This window comes from Giraffa tippelskirchi, chromosome 4, assembly GCF_054371585.1.
Source record: "Giraffa tippelskirchi isolate mGirTip1 chromosome 4, T2T-mGirTip1v1.2.pri, whole genome shotgun sequence".
Lineage (NCBI taxonomy): Eukaryota > Metazoa > Chordata > Mammalia > Artiodactyla > Giraffidae > Giraffa > Giraffa tippelskirchi.
In genome coordinates, this window is record NC_137278.1 from 179,347,076 (window position 1) to 179,362,200 (window position 15,125).

General features: G+C 38.0%; 1 protein-coding gene and 1 long non-coding RNA gene across 2 annotated transcripts in view; both read right to left on the reverse strand.

Moving 5' to 3' along the window:
* Nucleotides 1-15,125, reverse strand: part of LOC145545701 (uncharacterized) — a 112,428-nt gene that overhangs the window by 38,512 nt on the left and 58,791 nt on the right. The window lies entirely within an intron of this gene.
* LOC145544989 (uncharacterized) lies at nt 1,519-5,862 on the reverse strand. The gene is made up of 2 exons (XR_014081779.1): nt 4,303-5,862; nt 1,519-3,602 (listed from the first exon to the last, which is right to left on the reverse strand). It is a non-coding gene; the product is annotated as an uncharacterized LOC145544989 (long non-coding RNA).

Below are 15,125 nucleotides of genomic sequence, written 5' to 3' on the forward strand. Positions count from 1 at the left end.
CACCCTATGCTCGGGTACAGATAGTTTAGTACTGTTAAAATGTCCAATCTATCAAAAGTAATCTATAGGGTCAATGAAATCTCTATTAAAATCTCAATGACATTTTTTACAGAAATGGAGAAAATAATTTTAAAATTCATATGGAACTGCAAATAACCACAAATAGTACCGCCCCCCAAAAAAATCTTTAGAAAGAAGAATAAAGCTGGTGGCATCACACTTTGCGATTTAAAAACATATAATAATATATCCACAAGTAAATAAATGAAATTGGACTCTCATCTCACAGAATACACAAAAATCAACTCAAAATGGATTAAAGACTTCAATGTAAGACCTGAAACTGTAAAATTCTCAGAGGGTAACATACTAGAAGCTTCATGACATTAGGCTTGAAAATAATTTCTTGGATATGGCACCAAAATCACAGCAACAAAAGCAAAAATAGACAAGTGGGAGGACATAAAACTAAACAGCTCTGTACAATAAAGGAAGAAGTCAACAAAGTGAAAAGGCAACCTACAAAATGGGAAAACATTTGCAACACTTGCAAAACATATGTGATAAGATTTTAATGTCCATAATTTACAGGGAGCTCTTACAACTCAACAAAAATGAGCAAACAAAAACAAAAACAACCAAATAACCGAACTTAAAACTGGGCAAAAAATTTTGAATAGATAATATTTTTCCAAAGGTGACAAACATATGGTCCACAGATGCTCATCACTAATCATCAAGGAAACAAATATCAAAAACACAGTAAAACATCAACTCACACCTGTTAGGACAGTGATTACTAAAACAAAAACAGAAAGTGCTGGTGAGGATGTGGAGAAACTGCAACCTTTGTATGCTGTTGGCAGGTGAAAGATCATGAAATGGTGCAGGCTCTTTCAAACAGTATGGAACTTCCTTCAAAAATAAAAATAGAACTACCATATGAACCAGCAATCCCACTTCTGAGTATTTATCCAAAATAACTGGAAATCAGGATCTCAAAGAGATATTTATACACCTACGTCCACTGCAACATTATTCACAGTAGCTAAGAGCTGGAAATAATCTAAGTGTCCATCAATGGATGGATGCATAAAGCAAATGTAGTATATACATGCAACCAAAAAGAAAAGAAAGAAATCCTAGCATAGCTACAACATAGACGAAGCTGGAACACATTATGAAGTGAAATGAGGCAGTCACGGAAGGACAAATTCTGCAACATTCTCCTTATATGAGGAATGCAAAGCAGTCAAACAGAAGCAGAAAGTAGAATGGTGGCTGCCAGGGGATGGGGTGCCAGGCACTGGGGAGTTGCTGTTCAATAGGTATAAAATTTCAGTCAAGCGAAATGAAAAAGATCCAGTGATGTAATATATAACAGTGTGTGTATAGTTAGCAATACTGTATTATATACTTAAGTTTGTTGAGTATAAATCCCATGTTATTACTATTTTTAAAAAAAGAACTTCCTTTAGGATTACTTGCAAGGTGAATCTGTAAGCAAAAATTCTCGAGTTTTGTTAATCCGGAAATGTCACTTTGACTTTATTTCTGAAAGACAGTTTTATAGGACAGAAGACTGTTAATTGACAATTTTTTCTTTATCATCCTTCTGACCCCCATTATTTCTGATGAGAAGTCAGCTATTAATTTTATTGGGATTCCATTCTAAGTGACTGGTTGTTTTTTCTTTTTGCTGCTTTTATAACAGATTTTCTCTTTGTTTTTCTGCATTTTATAATGATGCGCCTGAGTATGAATCTCTTTTTGTTTATCCTTGTTGGAGTTCATCAAGCTCTTTGGATGTATAGATTAATGTTTCTCATCAAATTGGGGATATTTTCAGCTATTATTTATTCCATTTTTTCCCCTGCTCTTTTCTCTTTCTTCTCTCCTTCTAGTACTCCCATTACACCTATGTCAGTAGCCCTAGTGGTACCATTCTCTGAGGCGCTGTCCATTTTTCTTCATTCTTTATCCTACTTTTTTTTTTTGTATTGCATGGCCTCCTGTCAATCCATCTTTGAGTTCATTAGTTTCTTTAGCCAGTGCAAACCAACTGCTGAGCCCCTCTAGTGAATTTTTCATTTTGGTTACTGCACTTTTTATTGTACTTTAGAATTTCTATTTGGCTCTCTTTTACAGTTTTCATACTGATAATTTATTTATTCTCTCAATGCGATGAGAAGCTGTCATCATGGCTTCCTTTACTTCATAAAACATAGTTTCCTTTGGTTATTTGAAGATCTTTACAACAGCCGCTTTGAGGTCTTGTTCTGTTAAATTCAACACCTGAGTCCTCTCAAAAGCAGTTTCTGTTACCAGTTACCTGCACCCCCACCTTACCCCCGCTTAAGGTATCTACCTAGGTTTGGGGCTTAAGGAATTGCTGACTGATTGCTCTATTGTTGCAAACAATGCTATGGGGCATAAATTGTTTCATAGTCTGATGCAATTCAGTGTGGGCAGTGGCAGTTTTTTCAGCTAGTCTTTGAGGTTTGTTCTGACTTCAGGAAGGCTTTTCTTAGCTCTTTCCCTAGGTTCTCTTTTGTGAAACTGGTCTATGGTTTAGCATTTTGCTTACTAAGAGGGTCTACCAGCCTTTTTTCATTTGCTTACTCTAGAGATTTCCATTGTTTTTGAGAGTATCCTGAAACTTGAACTTCCCCACACTCTGTTTCAAATAAAATCAGTTCCTGTGGAAAGAGCTTTGAAGCTCTCTGTTCTTATGGACTGTCTCTTCCCCTAGGTAAAATCTCTTAGCCACTGCTCCAAGGGCTGAGTGCAGGCAGTAGCTCTGGTCTTCTTGGCTTGCCTCTCCCAGTGTGGAACTTCTGACCTTCAAGCAAGATGGAGTGGCGGCACTTGGGGCCCTAGTATTCCAGGCATGGTGTCTGCAATGGTGTCTTCATTCTGTCAGCAGGGGCTGAGTGAGGGAAGGGAGCTCCTGACCTCTTAGCTGCACTTACCAGGAATCCAGCCTCTGTAACTTGACACTGGAGGGGGTGAGAAATGCTGGCAGCCTACCCTCCTGGTAAGACATGGTATCCTTTCATGGGAGATGAAAGGAGAGGAAGCCTGTCTTCTTAGCCACACCAGTTGAGTGGAGATATTGTAATGCTGAGCTGAGGGCAACAGGGTAGGAGTAGGTCATGATTCGGCTGCCATATTGGTTGTTCTTACCAAGTGTGAGCAGATTTTCTTGAATAAATCTTTCTTCATTTGGTACATACCTGTGGGGCAATACCCAGTGACTTTTTTATTCTTTTAATAGTTTCTATCAGTTATGTTTGTAGTCTGCTGTGGGGCAGGTCTGCTATTGTGGAAGTGGAGCCTTTTTTCGTATCTGTGTTTCAAACGCAGGAAGAAGGAAATGAATTTTGAAGTAATTAGGTAAAGAACTCTCCTAGATTAAAATTTGTTACACACAAACAAAAACACTACATTGCACACTTAAGAGTATGCTAGTCATTGTTTTCAGCACTGAGAAAATACCACCACATTTAGTTCTCTATAAGGTGCATAGGTTGTTTTATCATGCTTTTTGTAGATGGAAACAGAAGCTTAGGAATCTTCAGTACTTTGCCCAGACTGCACAGCTAAGAAGTGGAAAAGCAAGGATTAAATTAAGGCAGATTTGTTCCATAGGTTGCTTTTTACTTCACATTTCTTTTCCTATGGAATAGATTAACTAGATACTTAAAATTTGGTTCATAATGTAAAAAAAAAAACAAACTGTTTTTACTTAGGATTATGTGGTAGTCATATTTTGACCTTAAATACTCTTGGAAAACAGTTTCTAATAGCTCTACAATCTTGTTCCATTTTGAAGTGTATGAAAATGCTTGTCTTATTATCTCCTCACTATCACTAAATACAATAATCTCTTTTATTTTATTTTATTAAATTAGTTTATTTTCTATTTTTTAATTTTGCAATATTGTATTTGTTTTGCAATACAATGACATGAATCCACCATGGGTGTACATGTTTTCCCCTTCCAGAACCCCCCTTCCACCTCCCTCCCCATCCTATCCCTCTGGGTCATCCCAGTGCACCAGCCCTGAGCACCCTGCATCATGCATTGAACCTGGACTGGCAATTCGTTTCACATATAATTTACATGCTTCCATGCCATTCTCCCATATCATCCCGCCCTCACCCTCTCACGTGGAGTCCATAATACTGTTCTATCTGCGTCTCTTTTGATGTCTCGCATACAGGGTTATCTTTACTGATTGACTAAATACCATATATATGTGTTAGCATACTGTATTGGTGTTTTTCTTTCTGGCTTACTTCACTCTGTATAATAGGCTCCAGTTTCGTCCACCTCGTTAGAACTGATTCGAATGTATTCTTTTTAATGACTGAATAATATTCCATTGTGTATATGTACCACAGCTTCCTTATCCATTCATCTGCTGATGGGCATCTAGGCTGCTTCCATGTCCTGGCTATTGTAAACAGTGCTGCAATGAACATTGGGGTACACGTGTCTCTTTCAAGTCTGGTTTCCTCAGTGTGTATGCCCAGCAGTGGGATTGCTGGGTCATATGGCAGTTCTATTTCCAGTTTTTTGAGGAATCTCCACACTGTTCTCCATAGTGGCTGTACTAGTTTGCATTCCCACCAACAGTGTAAGAGGGTTCGCTTTTCTCCACACTCTCTCCAGCATTTGTTGCTTGTAGTCTTTTGGATAGCAGCCATTCTGATGGGCGTGAAATGGTACCTCATTGTGGTTTTGATTTGCATTTCTCTGATAATGAGTGATGTTGAGCATATTTTCATATGTCTGTTAGCCATCTGTACGTCTTCTTTGGAGAAGTGTCTGTTTAGTTCTTTGGCCCACTTTTTGATTGGGTCATTTATTTTTCTGGAATTCAGCTGCAGGAGTTGCTTGTATATTTTTGAGATTGTTTGTCCATTGCTTCGTTTGCTATTATTTTCTCCCATTCTGAAGGCTGTCTTTTCACCTTGCTTATAGTTTCCTTTGTTGTGACAAAGCTTTTAATTTTAATTAGGTCCCATTTGTTTATTTTTGCTTTTATTTCCAATATTCTGGGAGGTGGGTCATAGAGGATCCTGCTATGGTTTATGTCGGAGAGTGTTTTGTCTATGTTTTCCTCTAGGAGTTTTATAGTTTCTGGTCTTACGTTTAGATCTTTAATCCATTTTGAGTTTATTTTTGTGTATGGTGTTAGGAAGTGTTCTAGTTTCATTCTTTTACAAGTGGTTGACCAGTTTTCCCAGCACCACTTGTTAAAGAGGTCTTTTCTCCATTGTATATTCTTGCCTCCTTTGTCAAAGATAAGGTGTCCATAGGTGCGTGGATTTATCTCTGGGCTTTCTATTTTGTTCCATTGATCTATATTTCTGTCCTTGGGCCAGTACCATACTGTCTTGATGACTGTGGCTTTGTAGTAGAGCCTGAAGTCAGGCAGGTTGATTCCTCCAGTTCCATTCTTCTTTCTCAAGATTGCTTTGGCTATTTGAGGTTTTTTCAATACTCTCTTTTAAAAAGTAGTTATCATTCTCTTTGTAAAATATTTTCTCCTATGATTTACCTTATATCTACATTTTATCATTGCATTTGTGTCATTACTGAGTATCTTAGTTCAGGCTGCTGGCACAAAATATACAGACTTGATAACTTAAACAACAGTTATTTCTCACAAGTCTGGAGGCTGGGAGGTCCAAGATCAAGATGCCAGCAGATCTGTTGTCTAATGAGAGCCCACTTTCTGGTTTTTAGACAGCCACCTTCTTGTTGTATCCTTATATGATGGAGAGAAAGAGAACTAGCTCTCTGGTCTCTTCCTATATGGGCATGAAATCCATCATAGGAGCTCTATCCTCATGACCTCATCTAAGCCTGATTACCTCCTGAAGGTCTCACCTCCAAATACCATCACAATGGGGTAAGACCACAACACATGAATTTTAGGGGAAAACAAACATTCAGTCCATGCACAAAGTGATCAACAAAGAATTTTCTCTTACAGTTCTAGGGATCAGAAGTCCAAAATCAAAGTATCAGCAGAGCCAGGTCCCTCCCAAGGTACTGAGAGAAGTTCTAAGATTCCTTCCTCAAACCTCCAGTGGCTCAGGCATTCCTTGGCTTGCGACCACATCACCATCACTATTGTCTCTGCCTCCCACTGACTTATCATCTTTGGCCTCAAAAATTCCCTCTGCCTCTCTCTTGCAAGGATAGATATGACTGCATGAGGGCTCATCTAGATAATCCGGGATAAGGATTTGAGATCCTTAACACTTCTTTTTCCATATAAAGTAATATTCAGTCTTTTATCACATGAATATACTTGTGATATGTACCAAATGATATTTATTTTTATACTTTTCCTGTTACATCTTAGACAAATGCCATAAAGTTATAACTTTTAAACTATAACCCCTAGAGACACAAGTTAAAAATCACTATCAAACAATGGATATTTGGAAAATTAAATTCCCTTTCATGAGAGAATTATCTAAAATACCACAATTTAAAATGTGGCATTAAAATCTAAGTAGTGCGTTTTAAAAACTAATCCAAACATTTCTTTAAAAGAATAATAACTCAGTGTCCTGCAAAATGATAAATTAAGAAACAATCCAATTACAACTACATCAAAATGAATAAAATAGAAATAAATTTTGCCAAGGCAGTAATATGACATTGGTGAAATATGAAGAAGACACACTAAATGAAAAGATATTCTGTGCTCCTGGGTTGGAAGAATTAGTACTGTTAAAATTTCCGTACTATTAGTGATTTACAGATTCAATGCAATCCTTATCAAAATCTCAATGGTATTTTTCATAGAAATAGAATTATATAATCCTAAAATTTATATGGAATCACAGAACACCCTAAAGAGTCAAAGCATTCTTGAGAAAAAACAAAGGTATTCAAGAGGCGTCACACTCCCCGATTTCAAACTATACTATAAAGCCATAGTAATAAAAACAGTGTGTTACTGGACTAAAAACAGATACATAGATCAACGAAACAGAAGGGAAAGCCCAGAAATAAACCCTTGTATATATGGTCAATTCATTTATGATGAAGGAGCCAAGAAGATATAATGGAAATATGACAGGTTTTTCAAAAAACAGTTTTGGGGAAACTGGACAGCCACATGCGGAAGAATAAAACTAGGTTACTATTTTACATTATATAGAAAAATTAACTAAAAGTGGATTAAAGACTTTAATGGAAGACCTGAAGACAAAAAATTCCCAGAAGAAAAGATAGGCAGTAAGTTCCCTGACAGTGGTTTTGCTAAGATTTTTTGAATCTGACTTCAAAAAGCAGAAGCAACAATAGCAAAAATAAACAACTTTGGGATTACATCAAGCTAAAAAGTTCCTGCACAGCAAAGGAAACTCAAGAAAATTAAAAGGCAAGATGTTGAATGTGAAAGAATATCTGCAAATTCTATGTTCAATTAGGGGTTGATACCCAAACTATATAAAGAACTCATACAACTCAATATCAAAAATAAACAAAAAACCCCAAAGCCAAGCAACCAGATTAAAAAATGGGCAGAGGACCTGAATAAGCATTTTGCCAAAGAAAATATGCACATGGCCAATAGGCGTGTGAAAAGATGTTCAACAGCACTAATCATTAGGAAAATACAAATGGAAATCACAATCAGGTATCACCTTACACTTGTCAGAATGAATATTATAAAAGGACAACAAATAACAAGTGTTGGAGAGGATATGGAGAAAAAGGAAGCTTGGTGTACTGTAGGTGGAAATGTGAACTTGGTGGAGAACAGAGGTCCTTTAGAAAATTAAAAATATAAGTATATACAATCCAGCAATTCCACTTCTGGATATTTATCCAAAAAAGAAAAAACACGCTAACTCAAAAATATATATCTTAGATAGTCAGTGGAAATTTGCTGTATGATGCAGGGACTCAAACCTGATGCTCTGAGACAACCTAGAGGAATGGCATGGAGTGGGAGGGAAGTTCAAGAGGGAGGGAATATATGTATACATATGGCTGATTCATGTTGATGTATGGCAGAAACCAATACAATATGGTAAAGCAATTATCCTTCAATAAAATAAATGAATTTAAAAAATTGTCAATAATTTCTGGCAATGAGAAAATTCTTTTGGGAATAAAAACTCATGTATTTTTGTAAGTGTGTAACAAATGTGAAAACAGTAGTTTGTTAGATTAATGTGAAACAATTTTACACATGCTGGAAAATACATCTGTTATAGATATATTAAGATAAACTTGGACAATCTAACAGTTTTTATTCCAGATATTTTTAATTTAGAAAATGCTTTAAAATAATTAAAGGGTTTGTAAAACAGGTATATCAGGAGTATGCATCAAATAAACTCACCTGCTATTTTCTCTCATTCTCAAGACAGGTTCAACATATTGATTCATTACTTTAACAAAACAAATACTCAAAAATTGATTTGTATGTATAATGCACATGTATTAAATACTATGATTCTCAAAAGAAAATCATACATGCACCCTTATGTTCACTGTAGCATTACTTAACAATAGCCAAGAAATGGAAACAACCTAAACATCCATTATGGATAAATAAAGAATATGTGGTATGTATATACATACACATAAATATTATTCAAGGAAATCTTGCTATTTGCAACAACATGGAAGGACTCTGAAGCATTACACTAAGTGAAATAAGTGAGAGGAAGATATATCATGTGATCTCATTTGTAGGTGGAATCTAAAACAATAACAACAAAACCCCAAGTTTATAGCTACACAGTGGTGGTTGCCAGAGGCAGGAGGTGATGGAGGGGGTGGGCAAATTGGGTTAAGGGAGTCAAAAGGTACAAGCTTCCAGTTATAAAATAAGTAAGCATGGGGATATAATTGGTAGCTCAGATGGTAAAGAATCTGCCTGCAATGCAGGGGACCCAGGTTTGATCCCTGGGTCGGGAAGATCCCCTGGAGAAGGTCATGGCAACCCATTCCAGTATTCTTGCCTGGAGAATCCCATGGACAGAGGAGCCTGGAGGGCTACAATTCATGGGGTCACAAAGAATCAGACACAACTGAGTGACTAATACACACACACACAGGGTGACTCTAGTTAGTAATACTGTATTTGAAAGTTGCTAAGAGAAATCGTAAAAACTCTCACTGCAAGGAAAAAAAAACACACACACATACAAAAAGAAAAAGTTCTCATTTTAAGAAAAAACACATCTTGTAAGGGGCTGGTGTTAACTTACTGCAGTGACTGTTTCACAATATCAAATCCTTATGTTGTACACCCAAAATGAATATGCTATATGTCATTTTTACCTCGATGAAATATTAATATATTAAAAAAGCCCTGAGCCACTTGGTACTCCTGTGTGTTTGAACTGGTCCCCATGTTCTCCTCTGCAGCCTCTGGACTCTGAAGACTGATGAGAGACATTTGCAACCCAGTCACATAAGTGTAATAAGGAAGTATTGGTCCTGATGGAAGAAGAGCAAGATTTACCAGTGAAAATACCAAGATACAGGAATCAGGAGAGCAAACTTTAAGTCAAGTAAGCAACTCTGAAGTCAATGATCAGAAATCCCAAACTTCACGTCTTGCTTCAAACCTGATCATGTCAGGAAAGGAGGTACCATTCTCAATGAACCATGCAAGATCGGTGATGCCAATCTTTTAAAATTGGTTTTCACTGATCGCCTTGTTTGTCTCAGAATACCCAGAATCCTTTTGTTGCCTTGTGCATCTTCATCCCTGTGCTCCCTGTAAGTCTTACTGACATACCAGCTAAGGAACAAAATCACACGGAATCCACTCCCCAGGGTTTGGTGATTGTGTTTTTGAGGTTGGATATTCTTCTAAAAGTAATAAATAGTGCTTTACTTAAAAAAAAAAAAAAAAAAAGCCTTCCTTTGTCTCTACCCACCCACCCTGCGTCACGCATCAAACCCCAAATTGTGATTGTAAAATAGGCAGCAAGAATATGCAGATTAATTAAAGTAACGTTACCTGAAAAATCCTGGACACACAAGCTATGGTCCGAGGTTATTGAGAGATGTTAAAATTAGTGAGAAGTTAATTATTTATCTAAAGGAACACTATAAATCAAGCAAAGAAAAAGCACTGGTTAGACATCAGAAAAAGGGTGTCACAAAATCCAAAAACAAAACAAAAAACACCAATCAAACAAGCAACCAAACCCCCAAATAGCCCATCATAACTTCCAGGCTTTTAAGAGTTTAAAACAAAAGAAAATGAATGAATTTCCCATGTGTTTCAAGGGTAAATAGGCTCTTCCTGTCTCTAGTTAAACAAACTCTTCAGTTAAAGGTTTTGACTCTACAATTTTGGACAGTATGACTGCCTGACAGGCAAAATACAGGATAAAAATAAAGATAATAGTAATTTGGTAACAAATTATAAACTTCAACTGGCCACCAGCACTTCAAAGTAACCATTAGTTAGAGTTAGTGGGTTCTGTGGTCACAGTCTTACAGAGAAGTATTATCTTCTGTTTTAAAAGTATGAATAGCTAGAACCTTATCAATAAGGAAGAAATAGAAATGGTATTACTGAGAACAAGCAGAGTGACTGAAGAAATACTGCTGCTGCTGCTGCTGCTAACTCGCTTCAGTTGTGTTCGACTCTGTGTGATCCCATAGACGGCAGCCCACCAGGCTCTGCGGTCCCTGGGATTCTCCAGGCAAGAACACTGGAGTGGGTTGCCATGGCCTTCTCCGGAAGAAATACTACTAACCAGTTATTTCATTTCTTTGCAAATTGAGATAAGTAACTTAAAGTACTTAAAGTTACTTAGGTTAAAAGACACCCACAAAAGACAAGCAATTTTCCATGACCTTACACATTCTTCCAGGGGACTCTTCTCAACCCAGGGATCAAACCCAGGTCTCCCGCATTGCAGGTGGATACTTTACCATCTGAGCCATCAGGTAAGCCCAAGAATACTGGAGTGGGTTGCCATGACCTTCTTCAGGGGAACTTCCCGACCCAGGAATCAAACCAGGGTCTCCTGCACTGCAGGTGGATTCTTTACCAGCTGAGATACAGGAAGCCCCACATTACACATTAATTTGGATTAAATCTCACCCTCAATCTCTGTTGATTGAATTGCCTACCTATAAAAACATACTTTGATATGTTTTCTATTTTCTATTTCTCAGTTTATATCTCAGATTTCAGAGGAGAAAAGAATGAATTTTCTAGAAATTTGAACACTAAGCAGCAGACAGGAATGACAATTGAATATTGTAGGTGTTACTGATCTTTGGCTCAAGAATTCTGACACTGAATTCTGTGCCAAGATGCTCTTCAATAATCCTGCAGTGGGAGCAGCCCCTTTATATCAAGGAGTCAGAAGAGGGGCTTTCCAGGTGGTCCAGTGGTTAAGAATCCACCTGCCAATGCAGGGAACATGGGCTTGATCCCTGGATCAGGAAGATCCCACAGGCCTTGGAGCAACTAAGCCCGTGTGCCACAGCTACTGAGCCCACTGAGTCTGTGTTCTAGAGTCTGTGAGCTGCAACTACTGGAGCCTGTGTGCCTAGAATCAGAGCTCTGCCACAAGAGAAGCCACGACAATGACAAGCCTGCCCATCGCAACTGAAGAACAGCCGCAGCTTGCTATGACTTGAGAAAGTCTGTGTGCAGCAATGAAGACCCAGCAGCCCCCCCAAAAAAATTAATTAATTTAAAAAAACTTAAAAAGGGGAGAGGGGCAGGAGAGACACTGGAATGTCTATCTAACCATTTGTGGAATTAAAAATAAAACCAAAACCCACTATCTTCAGTTGAAGTAGCAGCTACGGTCAAAAGGAAAAAGGACTGAATAACTAAAAGCTGTAATCCTAACAATTTTCACAGTTTTAACCATAACACAATTTTAAATTCAATGCTTAAAGGATTAGTATTTTGATCTATGATTAAAATTTAATAAGGATTCCATAGTTAGTTTCTGCTGATTGTAAAAAAAAAATCTAATTTCATTAAAAACTCCGTGAGCATTGTCAAAATTTGTTCTTTTATTTCAAATATCTGTGAGAAAAATTTCAAATAAATGTACATAAATCAGTAATCAACTTGTCTTAAATTTTTTTTGACATGGGGATCATTTTATGTTATTTAAAGTGGAATTTAACCTGTATTAAATTTAATTGTTGAAGAGGAATTGAAGAGCCTCTTGATGAAAGTGAAAGAGGAGAGTGAAAAAGTTGGCTTGAAGCTCAACATTCAAAAAACTAAGATCATGGCATCCAGTCCCATCACTTCATGGGAAATAGATGGGGAAACAGAGGAAACAGTGACAGACTTTATTTTTTGGGGCTCCAAAATCACTGCAGATGGTGACTGCAGCCATGAAATTAAAAGACATTTGCTCCTTGGAAGGAAAGTTATGACCAACCTAGAGAGCATATTAAAAAGCAGAGACATTATTTTGCCAACAAAGGTCCATCTAGTCAAAGCTATGGCTTTTCCAGCAGTCATGTATGGATGTGAGAGCCGGACTATAAAGAAAGCTGAGCACCAAATAATTGATACTTTTGAACTGTGGTGTTGGAGAAGACTCGTAAGAGTCCCTTGGACTGCAAGGAGATCCAACCAGTCCATCCTAAAGGAGATCAGTCCTGGGTGTTCATTGGAAGGACTGATGTTGAAGCTGAAACTCCAGTACTTTGGCCACCTCATGCAAAGAGTTGACTCATTGGAAAAGACCTTGATGCTGGGAAGGATTGAGGGCAGGAGGAGAAGGGGACAACAGAGGATGAGATGGTTAGATGGCATCACCGAATCAATGGACATGACTTTGGGTAAACTCCAGGAGTTGGTGATGGACAGGGAGGCCTGGTGTGCTGCATTTCATGGGATCGCAAAGAGTCGGACGTGACTGAGCGACTGAACTGAACTGAACTGAACTTCAACCAAGACCTGTATAGAAAAATACTGCATGTTTGTTCTTCTGATAAAATACAGCAATTATTTACTTTATTACTTCCCCAAAGCAAATCAGTCCAATTTCAACACACCCACTGGTGTGTTGAATTCCACGGAGAGGAGCCTGGTGGGTTACAGTCCATGGGGCCACAAAGAGTAGGACATGATTGAGCACAGACATTGACAGGCAGCACACACACGTGACATATTTCACCATCCCTCCTATGGAAGCTGCTAGTTAGGGACACATTTTAGTGCTCAGACAGCCCTGGGTTCAGATGCTGACCTCTCCACTCATTAGGTATAGTACCTTAGACAAATTACTAGCTTCCTTGGCTCTAAAATGGGAATTGTTGTTGTTTCGTCACTAAGTCATGCCAAATGGACTATAGCCCACCAGGTTCCTCTGTCGATGGGATTTTCCAGGCAAGAATATGGGAGTAGGTTGCCATTTCCTTCTCCAAAATGGGAATAATAATCCTTACATTTGTCAGAGCTAAGTTACAATAACTATGAAGACTTAAATACAACCTGGCATGTAGTAATGACTTTAAAAATAGCTGCTATTAGTATTACTGAAGGAGTTTGAGTCTTTCAGAGCTCATTAGTGACTGATCAGTGAATGTGATCTTGGAATAGGCAGGCCTCTGCCCACATCTGCTGAGCAGACGCACTGGCAGCTCATGCCAGGCACACAAACACAACTCCACGAAGCAGCGAACGGCCAGGGCCACCCTCTTACATACCTCAAACCAATGCTACGGGTCTGCGGTTTGTCCACGCAATACAGAAATGTGCCTTTTACTCAGAATGAGGCTTAGGAAAATAATGGTTACAAAAATAGAACCACTTTACCCCTCCTGGGACCACTCACCTACCTACCAGTATAGGATAAGAACTGGTAATTACACTTTTCTAAGAATTTCAGAGCCTTAATCTAGGCCTGCTCAATACCAGCTACAGTGAAAGAGAACAAACTTCAGTCAACATGAAATCCACTTTAAAGACAAGGAGTATATATCTATATACATATATATACATAAAATGAAAAAAGGACTTTTAAAAATGTAAAGCTGGTTAGAAGATTCTTATGTTATATGTGAATGAACAATATTGCTAAAAGGAAACTAGGTCCTTTTATTATAAAAAGCAGCTTTCAACAGTTAAAAACAGTATCAAATATAATAGCATTACTTGAAATTCTAACTCCATGATTATGATTTCTAATTAATAGGATTGGTTTTGACACCTGGTACTATTACATGATTTTACTGAGCCTGAGTGACTCTGACTGGACAGCAGGAAAATGGAAGGGCCTAGGATTTAAAGAATCAGCAGACCTGGGGGTTCGCTGCTTATTTTACTGTCTAACCCCGTACACCCTTAAACCCATGGATTCTTATTTCTCCTTCTGTAGAATACTGATAAGATTATTTCTCTCCTTAGTTTGCTGTGACTGTCAAACCAGACTCATCTACTTAGAAGTGTTGTATGAACACTGAAGTGCTGTCGCACCAGGTGGCTATTGCTAGAGAAGCCACATCTTACCATGGATTTATAAAACAGACTCGGGTTGTTGGGAACAAATCTGGAAGCTGGGAGGGTGGTCCCTGGGCACACCACACAAGGAGAACTCTGCCCTCATTACTGGGCAGAACTGCCAAGCTCCCTGAGGACAAGTCCATGCCAACACAGACCCAGAGGATAACAGGGTACTGACTGCATGGAAATCTCATCTTTTTTTAAATTCTGGAGATACAGTTTCCTTTATTTTGATTCTATAAATTTAGGTGGAGGGACAAAGCAGAAAGATGGACAAACTCACATGATATGAAAGATCATAGATACTGAAGGTCTAAGAAAAAAACAAATCAAGATATTAATCACAATCTCCACCAATTTTTAAAAATCCAACTTACTCTCATATGAGCACAGTTACGTTTAGGTGTCCAAGGTGATCTATAGACATGAGGCCAGATAGGAAGATGACTTCTATTTCTCCATTTTCAGAAATACAAGAAGCTGTTCACAGCCACTGAAAAAAGGCTAAATAACTACAGTTCACACAGCCAATACTCAAAGCATTCATTGCCAGTTATAATTCTATTTGGGGAAAAAGTGGAGATTTGGTTTTCTCACTTAAAAATATTAAATGCCTGACAGCTTTTG